We start from the raw sequence: 15,301 nt of genomic DNA on the forward strand, positions 1-15,301 counted from the left end.
AAGTCAATGCATCAGCAAAGGAAAGATCTCTGCGTCATTCATCTTGCATTGGCTTATGTTTCCTCTAAGTAGGATTGTGATATCTGCTAGCTTCAAGATGATGTATCTGACATCTGGGGCTAATACTGAGGTGGGATAAGTTAAGATTAAAGTATGCAAGTCTAAACACTGGACCTGTAATTATCTCAGCAAAGTTCCCTAAATGGTAAAACAAAACAAAACAAAACAAAAAATCTGACCCAAACTGCATGCTATTAAAATGTTAAATGAGGGCTGCTTTAATTTTTGATGCAAATGATCTTTAATTCAATCAATAAAAACAACTAGTTGATACAAAATGCCCTTTCAGCAATCACTTACTGAAAGTTCCATAGTTGAGTGACTGTGCTGGGTTCTCAGGACAAGATGAAGAGCGGAAGAGGTGTTCTTTATTTTACTACTGTACTCATTTTGCTCTGGGCATAAAGGTTTCTGCTATTCCTCAAATTCATGAGGGTACTTGTCTCCTAGGTAGATGGCTCACTGCTTCAACTCATTCAAGTCTTTGCTCCTGTGTCACCTTGCAAATGAGCTGAACCTCCTCTTTGAACCACTTCTATGAACTACCCCTTTTTATTTTATTTTATTTTATTTTTTTGAACTACCCCTTTTTAAAATTGCTACACCACCCCTCCCCCCGCCACCGTATAACCTGGTCTACCCCGCTATTGTGTTATTTTTTCCTCAAACTATGTATTCCATGATGTACTATTTAATTAATATATTTATTGAATGTATATTCTTATCCTCACCAACAAGAATGTAGGCTCTATTAGAGCAGAAATTTTTGTATGTTTTATTTCTGATATATGGCTGAAGTCTGGCCATAATGCTCAATAAAAATTGGTGAATGATGGTGAGTGCTGTGAAGTGTGTAAACCTGGAGATTCACAGACCTGTACCCCTGGGGGAAAAAAATATATATGTTTATAAAAAATAAAATTAAAAAAAAAAAGAAAGTAGAATCAAAAAATAAATAAATAAAAAATAAATTGGTGAATGAATAAATGGCTAACTGAACTAATGAAGGTAAGATTGGAGATAAATAACTGTAGTATGAAACTTGAATTAACAAGAGCCAGGAAGAAAATAAGGATTGAGTTAAAAGGTTATTGCAGTGATTGTAATGCAGCAGTGAGAGAAAGCATGAAAGGGAAGGAAACTTCCGAACTGGACTACGTAACAGGAAGTGTTAAAGCGAAGTAGAATTTTACATGTGTAGAAGCCAGGATTGGAGAAAGAGTTGAGCAAAAGCAAAGATGAACAGGTAGCTGGACAGTTGGAGTCTTAACGTATCTGAAGAGTCAGGTGTACGGAACTGCGTTGTAGGAAGGGTTAGAAGAGGTACATGGACCAGCCAGATTGCTCTTGGCTGCGCGGAATGAAATCATGAATGAAGTAATATCCTTAAGAATAATGGCATAAGCAATTACACAGTTACACATCCCTAGAAGGGATGGATGGCTTCAATAGAGCTAAGTCAGCAGTTCACTGAGATCACTAAGGACCCAAGTTCTTTTTACTTATTCACATCCTTCAGTCTTTGCATAGGTTCCTTCCTCGGGCTGATTCAAAGGGAGCTGAGGCAAGTCTCAGCCTCATGTTTTCAACCACATCCAGAGGAAGAAAAGAATCTTGTCTCTTCCTATAGGTCTATCGTAGGAATGATGAACCTTCCTCAGAAGACACATAATATATTTCCTCTCACATGTCATTGACCATATTTGAACCACTTGCTGAATAGCTTATTTCCTTATCAAATAATCAGGGAGCCCATCTAACGTTATCAACCACTGTTCTAGGTGTTTCTAAATACTATAGCATTAAACTAAATGAAGTCCTTCTCCTCACAGAGTTTATATTTCAGTTGGGGAAACCAAAAGTACACAAATTATCAAAACATATAATGTCAGATTATGGCAACTTCTATGAGCAAAAACACAGTAGAGTCAGAGAGAAGGAAGAACAGGTACATTTTAAAGGAGGAATTCCAGGTTGGGTGGGCAAAGAGGGAATCTCTGAGGACACGACTTTTAGGCAGACACCTGAGTGAACTGAGGGAGGGAACCATGTGAATATCTGAGGAAATCTGTTTCTATACAGAGAGAACAACAAATCCAAAGCTCTGAGCCAGGAATGAGCTTGGCATGTTCAAGAAACTCTATGGAAGGCAAAGTGGCTAGAACAGAATAAGAAAAAGCATATGTAAGGAACTGAATTAGAAAGTTAACGAGTAAAGCAGGTCATGAAATGTCTTACAAGCTCTGGTAAGGATGCTGGGTTTTGTTCTAAGGGAGGCACAGAATGGTTTTGAAGAGAAGAGTGGTGGGATCTGATATACATTTTGAAAAAAGATCACTCTGCTTGCAGATAATCAATTATAGGGTCAAATGCAGAAGTAGAGATACGAGGCTAGGGCAGAATTACAGATAAAAGAACTATGGCTTAGAGAAGGGAGATAGTGGTGAAGATCAGAAGTGATTGCATTCAGAATATACTGTGAAGACAATGAAAGCGCTGGCCTCTGGTTAGCCCAGGGGACCAGCCCTGATTGCTTAAACTGATCTGGGAGGAATGCATTTGAAGAGTAGAGCATAATGCTCAGTACAGAGCATACTAGCATCATATTATGAAGGAACTTTAGTTATGCACATGTCAACAATGTTGGTTGAGTAGCTAGAATATATGTAATAGGTTGATTTGTCTGGGAGGTAGACACTGAGAGTTTGGGTACATGATGATTATTAGGGCAGCCCATGGGCTCCATACACAAGGAAGCTGGAGCTTCAGCAGTGCCTTCCGCAGGATTTTCCAGCGCTCTAAGAGGCTCACTCCTTCTTTTTAACCTAAAGTGCATCACCCTGCTCTGATTTAATGATACGTGGAAACTTGTGCTAGTTACTTATCAAAAATTTACTAGCTTTTGGCTGAGGATCTGAGGCCACCATGTGCCTAAAGATACATTATTTTTTTTTATTTACAGTCTTGGAGAGGGGAAATTTCAGAGGGTTCTCCTTGGCCTTTCCCACTATGATAGCTCCTACCCCAAAGGGCCAGGACTTGCTGTGAGAATCATCCTAATTACCAAGTACGTCTATCCCAATTATACATTTGGAGAGTGAGAAAATAACCAGTTATGTGTCTATGGACTCAGTGGACCCACTGTGGGCTGGATCTTGGCCAGAACTCCATTTATGCCCTGACCACATATGCCCACACTCAACTAGGTGGACCATGATTGCCATGTTCAATAGTCCTCCAAGTGTATGAGCATTGCCCTTTCCCCAGTTCACAGTCACTGGAGTAAATAGCCATAGTTACCTTTGGGACCAGATGGGAAAATCTTTACTGTGTTCATTTATCAAGGTACTGTAAGATGTTTCCTCCTGGGAACCACCTCTTCTTCAATCAATAGGTTTGCTTCTGAAAATTGGTTTAGATACAGAGATTGGGCAAGTGTGAAAAATAGAATGAACCCACCAGGTTCCACTCCTGGAACTTTTGAACATGTTATATTTCAATGGAAAAGGGACATTACCAATGTAATTGAGTTATGGAGCTGGCCTTTAAAATCAGGAGGTTATCTTGGAATATCTGGGCAGTCTCCGTGCAATCACACAAGCAGAGAACATTCTCAGACAGAATCACAGAGATGTGCAGGAAGAAGGAAAGAAAGATGCAGACAAAGGGGAGTGTAAGAGATTCCAGATGGAATAAGGATTCAGTGAACTGCTCCTATCTGAGGTGTAGGATCTCACGTGAAGGAACAAGAGAATGGCTTTAGGAGCGAAGAGTGACATCCAGCTGACAGCCAGTAAACCAATGACAACCTCATTCCCATAACCATGAAGGACTGGATTTGGCCAAAAATCTGAACGAATCTGGAAACATCTTCCTCCCTGGAGCCTCTAGAAAGGAATGAAATCCTGTCAACCTCTTGATTTGAGTCTTTTGAGACTCTAAGAAAAAGACCTAGCAGAGCCTCACTGTACCCAGAGTTCAAACCTACAGAACTATGAAATAAAGAATTTGTGTTGTTTTAAACTCCTAAGTTTGCGTTAATTCTTTACATCAGCAATAAAAGCATAATACAGCAAGAGGTTATTACTGCCACTGGGACAGCAACCCTTCACCTCCTGATTATGCATGAATTGAGTAGTAGTACCATCTGTTTCTCTCTTAGGAACTCCATATTCTATCAACCTTTTCCGCAACTCTCTGTAGGTCAGGCCCTGTCTCTGATCTTCTGATCTTATACTCATTATAATAATTGCATCTCCTGGGTCTTCTGGTGCTACCACCTGATTTCTTTGTTTGGCTTTTTTTTTTTTTTTTTTTTTTTTATCATTCCTATTTCTGAAAGTGAGCCTGGCTGTGTATCTGGTTTTCCTACAGTCATGAGAGAATGACCACTAAACTTCTGTGTCATTCTGGTTCCTTTGTTACTAGACTATTGTATATGATCATGGTAAAATGTCTATCCTCTGGGCATTGGTAATCATCTGTAGGGTCTTGAAGCTGTGTATTATATTTCCATCCTTCCATACCTGTAATGGTCCCTCAGAACAACGTACTGCTTAAAATATAACCTATGAGAAATCATACTATTTACCAAGCATGCTTAGATATAGCTTTAAGAAAAACATGAACTGGCAACAGGCTTCTGAGGGAGAGGACGGTCTACGTCCTTGAAGCCGAGCAGCTGGGGATACCCGGCTGGCTCAGGGCAGAATGCTGCCTGCTTTATTTTTCCACTAATCTCCCCTTGCCCGGAGAGCATCAGCAGTTAGTCAGACAATCCTTTCATTTGGACTTGCTCACTATGGGTCATGTATTACATGACCAGACATATTTTACCTTTCTTCTTATGTATCTACAAGACTCATGGTCAATGTGTAATCTACTCCAGCTTCTTTGTTGGTTGTTGGGGCGACAGTCTTTTCTACTGTCAATCCCTGCTCCCTTTCTCTTATAGCTGACTTGTTTGTGCCTCATTCTTCTCCCCACCCCTTGTGCCATCAGGAGGCAGCAAATAGCCACTTCCCTGAACATTTTAAACCCTTCTTATACCATCTGCTATGGCAAGTCTAGCACTCAACTTCACTTAGTATAACACTTTGGTCATGTGTCCAGGAGCCATCATAATAAGAAGTTTGCACCATCTCTCTGGGGTTTTCTTCATAGTATTAAATATAATATCTTGGGCAAATGTTCCCAAATCATAAACTCTCTCTTATCAGTCTTCATCTTCTAGCTCCTGTGATCAAACAGCCCCAAAACCCACTTCCCACGCAAACTCTCTAGCTTCTTGGTCTTAAAGCTTCTTTAGGAAGCTTCTTTTCTTGGGCTCAAAAGGTCCCATTCTGTGTTTATAGCAGCAATGTCTACAATAGCCAAACTATGGAAAGAACCTAGATGTCCATCAACAGATGAATGGATAAAGAAGATGTGGGATATATATACAATGGAATACTATGCAGCCATCAAAAGAAATGAAATCTTGCCATTTGCGATGATGTGGATGGAACTAGAGGGTTTCATGCTTAGCGAAATAAGTCAATCGGAGAAAGACAATTATCATATGATCTCCATGATATGAGGGAGAGGAGATGCAACATGGGGGGTTAAGGGGGTAGGAGAAGACTAAATGAAACAAGATGGGATTGGGAGGGAGACAAACCATAAGTGACTCTTAATCTCACAAACAAACTGAGGGTTGATGGGGGGAGGGGGGTTGGGAGGGGGGATGGGGTTATGGATACTGGGGAGAGTATGTGCTATGGAGAGTGCTGTGAAGTGTGTAAACCTGGTGATTCACAGACCTGTACCCCTGGGGATAAAAATATATTAAATGTTTATAAAAAATAAAATTTAAAAAAAAGTTAAAAAAAAAAAAAAGAAGCAACAGATATTAAAAAGAAAAAAAAAAAAGTCCCATTCTGGGCTATTCTGTTACTTAACACTAGTAACAGACTTAGTAGCTAAAGGGAAGGTGGGGGTACAGCTAGAAGAAAGGGAAAATGTTTATTGTAGAAGAGACTCTACATCATCTTCAAGAAAGTGGGGAGATCTAGCTTTTGTTAGGGAGTGGTGGGTCACTTATATTGGCTCCAAGATACTAGGTGACTGTAGGGATTCAATATTTTCATCAGAGCATCAAGGCAGATGTCCCTCTCCCAATGTTATGATACCATTATTTCCTAATAAGGGCCCTGAACTTCATGGCAGACTTGCGCTGTCTGAGAGTTGAAACTTTCTTTTAGCTCAGTAATTCTAATGATTAAGTCTCTAGTCCGGCTTTCAGTGTTCTCTATCTTCCTTCTACAGGAAATGAGAGCTTTTATGTATGCCACCAAGATGGCCCTCTGACTTTCATATTAGCTTTCAGTTGGTGATTAATCACTCTCAGCTTGTTATCATTTTCTAGAGAGTCAGTTTAACTTAGAAAGAGCCACTCAGTTTCACAGACCTTATAATTAACTGTTTTCCCCATATTTCTCAAACTATTGACAAAATGCACAAGCTAATACACTTATTCCCTTCTACTACTACACTAGTATACCACTCTAATTCACACCAGTGGAAGTTTTAAAAGATGTTAGACTATCACTTTGGGCCAGAGGCTATCTGTGCCCAACAAATACCAGTGTTAGGGTATGAAACTCCTAGGTATCTCCTGCTTCCTTGGATCACTCTTGATACCAGTTACAGGTTGAGTGAGTGCCTCAGTAAGTAGAGTCTGAGATGAAAGGTTCCATGCAGACCATTAGGCAGTGCCTTGATATCAACACTTGAGAAAGGGAGGGCAAGGAAGAAGGATAAGGTTGAAAGAAAACTCAAGGAGCATTGCGTGTCCAGCAACAAGCCTAGGCAATTCTATAGGAACCTCTAAAGCCAGACTGGCCTTTCGAGTTGTCCCAAATTGAAGCAAATAGACAGACTTCTTTGTCCTTTATTAAATATTCATTGAATGAGGAACCCTGAAAGGGGCATGACTTTGGCCAAGGTGGCTTTCTGTAGTGGAATTAATCCCCGAAAGGGCTGACAGCTAAACATTCTCTTTTCTCTCTGTCTCCAGCACAAGTCCTTCGGTGAAGCATATAATATGCTGGACACAAAGCTCTGCTGGAGACACAAAGATAAGAAACTTCAAAATTTCAGTTTTGGGGAGGAAGATACACATCATTTTGTCACATCGAAGTAATAAAGAAAACATAGTGTGGAGTCATCCTCAGCTAGGTATTGAGGAATGAAAAGAAATTATCCAATGAGAAAAAGAAGAATATTCCAGACAAAGGATCACCATGAAAAGCTTCTTTGTTAGGTGACCCTCTGGCAGTTTAGGTTGGGAACAGTTATGCATATTGGGCTCAGCTTCACTACTCAGTAGGTGCTGGCAGTCTCTAAACGGTTAACTTAGGTTGGTAGTCTAAGGTGAGGTTTGCATTTTATTTTTTTTTTTAAGATTTTATTTATTTATTTGACAGAGATCACAAACAGGCAGAGAAGCAGTCAGAGAGAGGAGGAAGCAGGCTCCCTGCTGAGCAGAGAGCCCGATGCCCATCCCAGGCGAGGTTTACATTTTAAAAAGAATTGGTGGGGGTGACTGGGTGGCTCAGTGGGTTAAAGCCTCTGCCTTCGGCTCAGGTCATGGTCCCAGGATCCTGGGATCGAGCCCCATATGGGGCTCTCTGCTCAGCAGGGAGCCTGCTTCCTCCTCTCTCTCTGCCTGTCTCTCTGCCTACTTGTGACCTCTATCTGTCAAATAAATAAATAGAATCTTAAAAAAAAAAGAATTGGTGGACACCATCTAGAGGGTTGATCAATCTAGATGGTTGAATGGCCTTGGATGTGTGTGATAGTCTTGCTTAATAGTGGAAAGCCCCCACAAGTTTCTGAAAACAGAACTGACTTGATCACCTCTGTATTTTGGTAAAAAACAACACATCATGGTGGTAAGTGGATCATGGGGCAAGAAAGTGAATGCAAAAAATCGGTTAAAGAGCTGTTAAAATAGGGCAGGTAGCATTCTTTTTAGAATAATCTGTTACTAAAGAAGGAAATCCCATACTATAGATTTGCAGATGGTCCAAAGATCATTTGCTTCTCTAAATTCAAATTAATTTATTTCAAATTACTGGTCCCTTCTCAATTGACCCCTGACTAGAAGTTCTGCTTATCATGTAAACTATTCTGTATCTCAATATGAGCTTCCTCATATTTTTACCATAGCACACTCTAGCAATTAGAGACCTATTTTTCGTCTTATACCACTGATACTAGAAGGCATCAAAATAAAAGGGAACAAATACACAACATATGGCTCTATCTCAGTGTTCAATGAAAGGAATCCTAAAAGGCAGATACGATGGATACAATACGATCAGGACCAAGAAGAATCAAATTGTGTGGTGACTTGCAATGATATTTTACTTTAAGATCTCTATTCATTGAGGAAGATTGACTCTTGTAGGCCAGGCTCCTAGGATAAAGGATATAGAGAAGTTATGACATACATCTGGATACAGACTGTCTATGGTTTCTCCTTATTGGAGGTCAAAGTATTTTGAAGGGCACAGGGGAATGTCCAGAGGATGAATCCATCCTGAACTTTGCTAGTATATTCAAAGTTAAAGGAAGTAAGTATACAGTGTTAATCTTGAACCTGCAGGAACAAGTAAGTTAATCTCTCTTCCTCTGGAAATAAGTTGGCTGAAACAAGAGCCTGAAATGCTTGGACCAGTTCAGGAAAGACCTGAGAAGACAGTTAGATTGCTGATGGACTTCTCAGAGGAAGCCAGCCTTAAAGAGAAGACCGCTAGATCTTAATTATTCCAATCACTAAAAACAGATGATAATTATGTGATACAATAGAAGTATAAATTGTTACTACAATGACAGACATATTACAAAACATAAAAGCTTTAGGTAGACATGTTGTATACATTACATTTGCACAATGTTTTATACCAAATATATTTCAATTAAAACAATTTCAAAATTAGAAAGGAGAAAGAGAGAGAGAAAGACCATTCTAGGAGCCAGAAACAAAGAGAAAAAGTTGCTAAGAGATTCCCTGTAGGGGAATCACCAGTTAAGGGGATCATCTTGGAATAAATCAACCAAATTCTCTATCTCCCTGGTAAAAAAAAAAAAAAAAATGTCTTTCAGACTTCTACAGAAAGACCATTTGGCAAGCCCATCCATCATCAGAGTAATACTGTTGGAAGCAGTAAGAAAGGATACTTCAAAATTTTAGCTCTAATTATTGAGGGAAGGGCTTTGACAGGATAAGGTTGAGAAAACTACGAGGAACAAGAGGAACCTGGCATAGAATAACCCAAAAAGGATCAAATGACTATTTAAAATATATCAAAAAGATGCTGAGTCCTTAATATCAAATTTGGTTGAGAGTACATGTCTTATTACATAAAGATACATATACCTGGTAAATGGAAACCCATGGGAAGCTCCCATCACTTAAGTCTCCTGTTTTCTCCTCCCTCCCCAGGTTGCATCTGTTTCTCGACACCACATCAGCTGCCCCCCATCTTCCACTTCCTGGGAATGTCCGTTGGCCCATCATGGCTTCCCTAGGCCTTTTCTCTGTATCACAACTTTCACCTTAAACTCTGACGAGTAACTGGAAAACATTTCATGTATTTCTTATTCCAAATTTAAGTCTACAGAAGCAGGAATCAGACAGGCTTGGTCATCTTTTCAAGTCAGGCCATGGAGGTCACCGTTGCCTGGTCAGCCTGGAGTCAAGGGACTGTTTGTTACATAGGTGACAACTCGGCACCTGGTGTGTGACAGAGACAGTTTCTTTTAGAGGAGACCGTGGTCGGGGAGGGTGCTCTAGCCAATATCTAAGTAGCACCGGGTTGAAGTTTTCATATGGTGCACTCAGAATCCTTTGATAAGGCACCCAGACCATCCGTAGCTTCCTTTGTTCACACTGGTTGCAGGTAGAAAAGTCCATTGGCTAGATTTCAGGAACAAAGTGTTTCTTCAAATAAAATGGAAGTTTATATTGCATCTGATTCCTACTCTTGAATACCCTCTTCCTCACCTATTTTAAAACTCAAGACATCTGATTAAAGCCACTGGACAGCCCCAGGACTCTCCACAGGATACCGAACAAGGGTCTTTAGGAAGACTAAGCTTTCACTGCCCTCTAGTGGAGTGGAGGAGGCAGTTTTGTTGTTAATAATATTTGCGGTTCGAGTTTGAACAGATAAACAGGATCCACTTTATTGTCCAAAAAGAGGCAAAGGGACAGAAGAGAGATTTTGTACGGAGGGATAAAAAAAGGAGTTTGTATAAGATGCCAAAACTGTCTGGGAAGAAAGGAAGAGCCTTCAGGAAAGCCTGAATGCTGGGAGCCCCAAGCTTAGAGAACACAGATGAGTATAGCTGAGGCCCAGAAGTTTCCAAGGAATGAAGCATCGTCTGGATGACAGGAGCTGTGTGGGAGCGAAGTCCTCATGAGAAGACTGCCTACATGGTGTTCACTTGATAGGAACGCCATACACAGCACTCACCCACTGTCAGCATTGTCAGACTTCAAAGCGCCTGCACCCAAGTGTGTGTCTGGTATACTGCCAAACCCATCCCACCTCCAAGTTTTCCCATGGGATGCTTCCTCACAGCATTCCTTCAGCTCTGCAGTCATTACCCAGAAAACAATTCAGTGCTCAAAAGCTGGTTTCATGAACAGTATATCAACAGGGGTTTCTAGGCCCTAAGTTCACAACTGAAAGGAACCTTGGCACATGTTTTTGAATGAGACAATAAAAACACTGTGACATCTAGATAAGACATTGGAAAACAGAGTCCTATGTTCTACTTCAAAGTTTTCTTGCAGTGACTCAGCTGAGTATTACTTGCAACCCAAATAACTGGATATAGGTAGACCTTGTCATATAGACCTAATGTAAGTATGAGGCTGATGCTTGTCCTTCACAGCAGAAAACTATACGTTGTTGAACTACTTATCTGCAAATTGTCAGGCTACAAAGCTACTTACATGAGTAAGTATGGATTCACTCTAAAAACTAGAGAGTAAATGCATAATGATGCATAACTTCAACGATTATAACAAAACTATCCCTACCTGAATCAACAAGGCTTGCATGTCTACCATGGGGCTTTGTGGTATATTGAGGCTAAGCTGAGTACCCTGTATCAATGGAAAGGTATACACTAGTTTTTATGAGTGATGATCCAACTGGTTGGTACAAAAACATGGCATCTCATATCATCTACTAGGAGATTTCCAGCCTACAAATCAATCAAATATTTAAGAATAATACACTAGAGACATACTGTCAGAAAACAATGAATAGCACCTTCACAGGGCATTCTTGAAAACTGCCCAGAGTAGTCACCAAAAATGTCCCTTAATAACTTATTCTGCTATCTTAGTGTTCATATTTTACACGGGCAGTGCAAGGACAAACTCTGGGAGCTCCACCCGATAAGAAATCAAACTGTGAAAAGAATACCCTTGAATTTACAAATCAGCCACTGAAGTAGACCATAGCCGTTCTCAAAGGGATAAGCACCTTATACCACAAGCAAGATGCAGGGAACATAGTACTGATATCACTGATGCCAAATCAGAGTGTTGTTGGCAGGCCAAAATATCTAAGAAATAGTTCCCCAGATACTTTGAAGAGCTGATGATCCTTTCTGTGTTTGAGAAGAGAATCGTATGGGATTGATTGTTAACTCTCTGGTGTAAATTTCTGTTTGATAATAATTAGTAAAGAATGCCATCCTTTATCACTAAGGCCAGGTAAGGAGGCCCTGCAAAAGGGAGAGAAAAAGTCTCTCTGTAGTGTTTTTTAAGGTCAACATATATGGGCATCACCTGGAGGGTCTGTTATAAGTTACTGGGGTCCCACCTCCCCAGAGTTTCTGATTCAGGTAGTTGGTCTGGGAGTCAGGCCCCAGAATTTGCATTTCTAAGTGCCCAGGTAAAGGTAATGATGCTAATCTGAGAAATCATATTTTGTAAACCACTGACCTTGCCATCATGTTGGACTTACTATTTTTGAAAACTTTGGGAACAAGTATGTGGAGATGACATACATCAAATTAGAAATTGGAAAGGAATGCTGATGACTGATCCTTTCGCTATCCATTTCTAATCTTACAGGAAAGAAAAGGACCTATAATGATGTTTTTCTTATGTTCTAAGTTCTTTACATAATTATCTCATTTCATAAGCACAGCATTCTTAAGCAAACAGAATTCAGTAAACTGTATAATATATAAATAATAAAATGTGTAAGACCTAAGCATCCTGTGATTAAAAATCTGTCTTTTTATCATTTTCCACTCAAGGAAACATTAATCTGATGTCTAAGGAAATTGGGGAAAATATAACTCTTCACTAAGTTTTTATCCTGAAAACATCAGAAGGTGAAAAACACTTATAAGGCATACCAAAACTCTTTCCTTCCCCTCTCTCTCAGTATGTTTAGAGGCATGTACAGTATACTAACCTTATTCTTTGAGGCCATGAAAGATTTGGGGCTGTAAGAACTCCTGGGGCCAGATCAAAGAGCTGTTGTCAACTGAATTAACTGAGAACTCAAGGAACCTGTTTGGGTTTCTCTTTGGCTCTCGAAATTTGGGTTTGAGGGACACTCCCCAGAAACAAACAAATAAAACAAAACGGAAGTAAGAGAATGGGGTAAGGTCATTTCTCAGAGTTCTCAATTCTCATTAGCCCACTCTAGGATCTACTTTAAAGATTGCTATTTTTAAAATTAATACCTATCTTTAAGTGGCATTAATGGGACAGATCACTGCCTGGTAAAGGCTTGTCATGTGACTGAAACCTAGCCATTCATATTCACATTTTCGTGGCCACAGAGATCAAGCTAGCCTGACTACTTTCCTTTCTGGAACTTTCTATCTGGAAATAAGGGAAAGTCTGTATCTTCCCATCAGAATCATAGGTGGCCATCTTGCTGAAATGAGAGACACATCACGCTCATCAAGCAAAAAAGAGACAAACAAAGCTGGGAGATGAACAGAGAAGAGGATCCTGACGTGAGACAGAAGAAAGCACCCTTAGAAGAAAAAGGTGTCCCACACCGCCTGTATTTGAATTCGAAAGTTCCCACACACCTCAGCAAGGTACTTTATTTCTTTGAACCCCTGTTGTCTCTAAAATAGAGATCTCCCAGAGTTGTGAAGACTAAATAAGTTGATATATTTAAAAATATATATATATATTCATATATATATTCATTCATATATATATACATATATGTGTATATATATATGAATGACACTGCCCAAACACATAGTAAGTGTTGTGTACATGTTGGATATTTTTTACTTTCTTTGATTCTCTGTTCTACCCAGTTAAGGAGTAAGTACATCAAAATACCTTATACTTGCTGCTATCATAATTGATGTGTAGAGTACATGCCCACATTTCTCAAACTGAAGTTTTAGTGCAGCAATTACTAGGTGTATTAAATGCCAAATACCTTGAAAAAAAGTATAATATTGATAGAATGGTGATACACTATATATATTAACAGAATTATGCTTCATTTTCTTAAAAATAGTGGCTACTGATCCTATTTATTTGCTCATGTATTACATATTGATGTTATGAATTAAGAAATATAAATTAATGAGATAAAATATTGTTTAGTCACATACTATATTCTAAACAATAATTAATTTCTCTTTTATAAAATCGGAAACTTAACCAACTTATCTCTTATGTAGCCTTTCAGTTATAAAAATTCTCTAGAATCACAAATCTTTAAAAACATACTTTTAGAATTAAAGACCTTTAAGTTTCATTAGCCCACCTCTTTTATATTAAAGATAGAGGTTGAAATGACTTAGTATGATTTCTTCAAGATTGTCTACGAATGACAAATACTTACTTGACCTAAAAGTTGCCAGGAAAGAAGAAGGAGAGAGTTAAAATGGAAGCACAGTCAAGTAAACAAAGAAACAACAAACAGACTTTTATTTAATTTTTTTTAGAAAGGCAGAGACTAGAGGAAATTGAAGGCAGAAAGTCAGGAACCCATATGAGGCTGCTAGAAACATCACTGAAGAAAGTAGAAAGGTGTGTTTTATAATCCAGGTGGATGTTACTTTTATTTTTCTTAATAAAATCTTGTGGGTTTTACAAATGAAAGATTAGTTGACTGGTTTTTTGCAGCCTTAGTTGCTAGAGACACAGGGACATCCTATAATTTTGATTTTTTTTTTTTTTTTTGCTATTTGTGACCTTCCAACAAGCCTCTCTAGTTATGCAGAGGGATTTTGATATTCTAATCCAAGTGAATATCAAGTATTAGAAGTCAAACACAAAGAGGAACTCATAAGTTCTCTCAGGATAAGGGCTATTCCATGAATCTAAATTGAGACCATCTTTCATCCTACATCAGTAAAATGACCATATCATAATACCATGTCTTCCTCTTGGTCACATGACCCTAAAATACTCTATGCATGGATAACTGAAATCATAATGAGTCCACACGGGTATAAGACACAGCTCTTAAACAGAGAAAATTAAAATGTTTCAGGAAATCCTCCATGAACTCTTCAAGATCAAATGCCTTGTCTGAAAAATCAACCAACCAAACCAAACAGTTTTATTTGGAAGAATTTTCTCTTGTGAATCTGAAGAATATTTTTAAAAAGATACAAATACATGTTGAGGCAAAGATATGGGGGGAAAGGAATAAAAGAATCCATGCCAAAATGCTACTGACTTGATTCTCTTCACTTCTTCAATCTTACTACCATTCCTATCAGCTCCCACCACAGGATTATTTCTATCTTATTGTGGACCTGGTTCACCCTCTGTGTCCTGGGAGTGGTTTAGATCTAGACTCCTGACCTCAGAAGACATTATTTGGCATCAAGATCATTCTAGCTTCGGAGCCCTATGTCTCGGGCTATGCTTAGTAACACATTCACTTTCTTTGGAGCTGAGTTCTGCAGCCTCATTTTTCTATTCCCAAGATTTTATTTCAGATCCCTTTTCTAAGGCTTTCAGATTCTCACCAGGTCCCTCAAGGTGGATCTATTTGACCTTACTGAATCTCCTTCCTTATACTGATGACCTAGAATACTTCTATTCCCTTACTCTTGGACCGGAAATTTCTCAATCTCTTTGCCTTCATGGACTGCACTGGTTGTAACTTTTTTGTCCCACTCTTGCATGTGTTAGAATCTTCTGGTGTGGATTGTTTTTCAGCCCCAGCTT

Source organism: Lontra canadensis, unplaced genomic scaffold (genome assembly GCF_010015895.1).
Source record: "Lontra canadensis isolate GAN:19392208 unplaced genomic scaffold, GSC_riverotter_1.0 scaffold52, whole genome shotgun sequence".
Taxonomy (NCBI): domain Eukaryota; kingdom Metazoa; phylum Chordata; class Mammalia; order Carnivora; family Mustelidae; genus Lontra; species Lontra canadensis.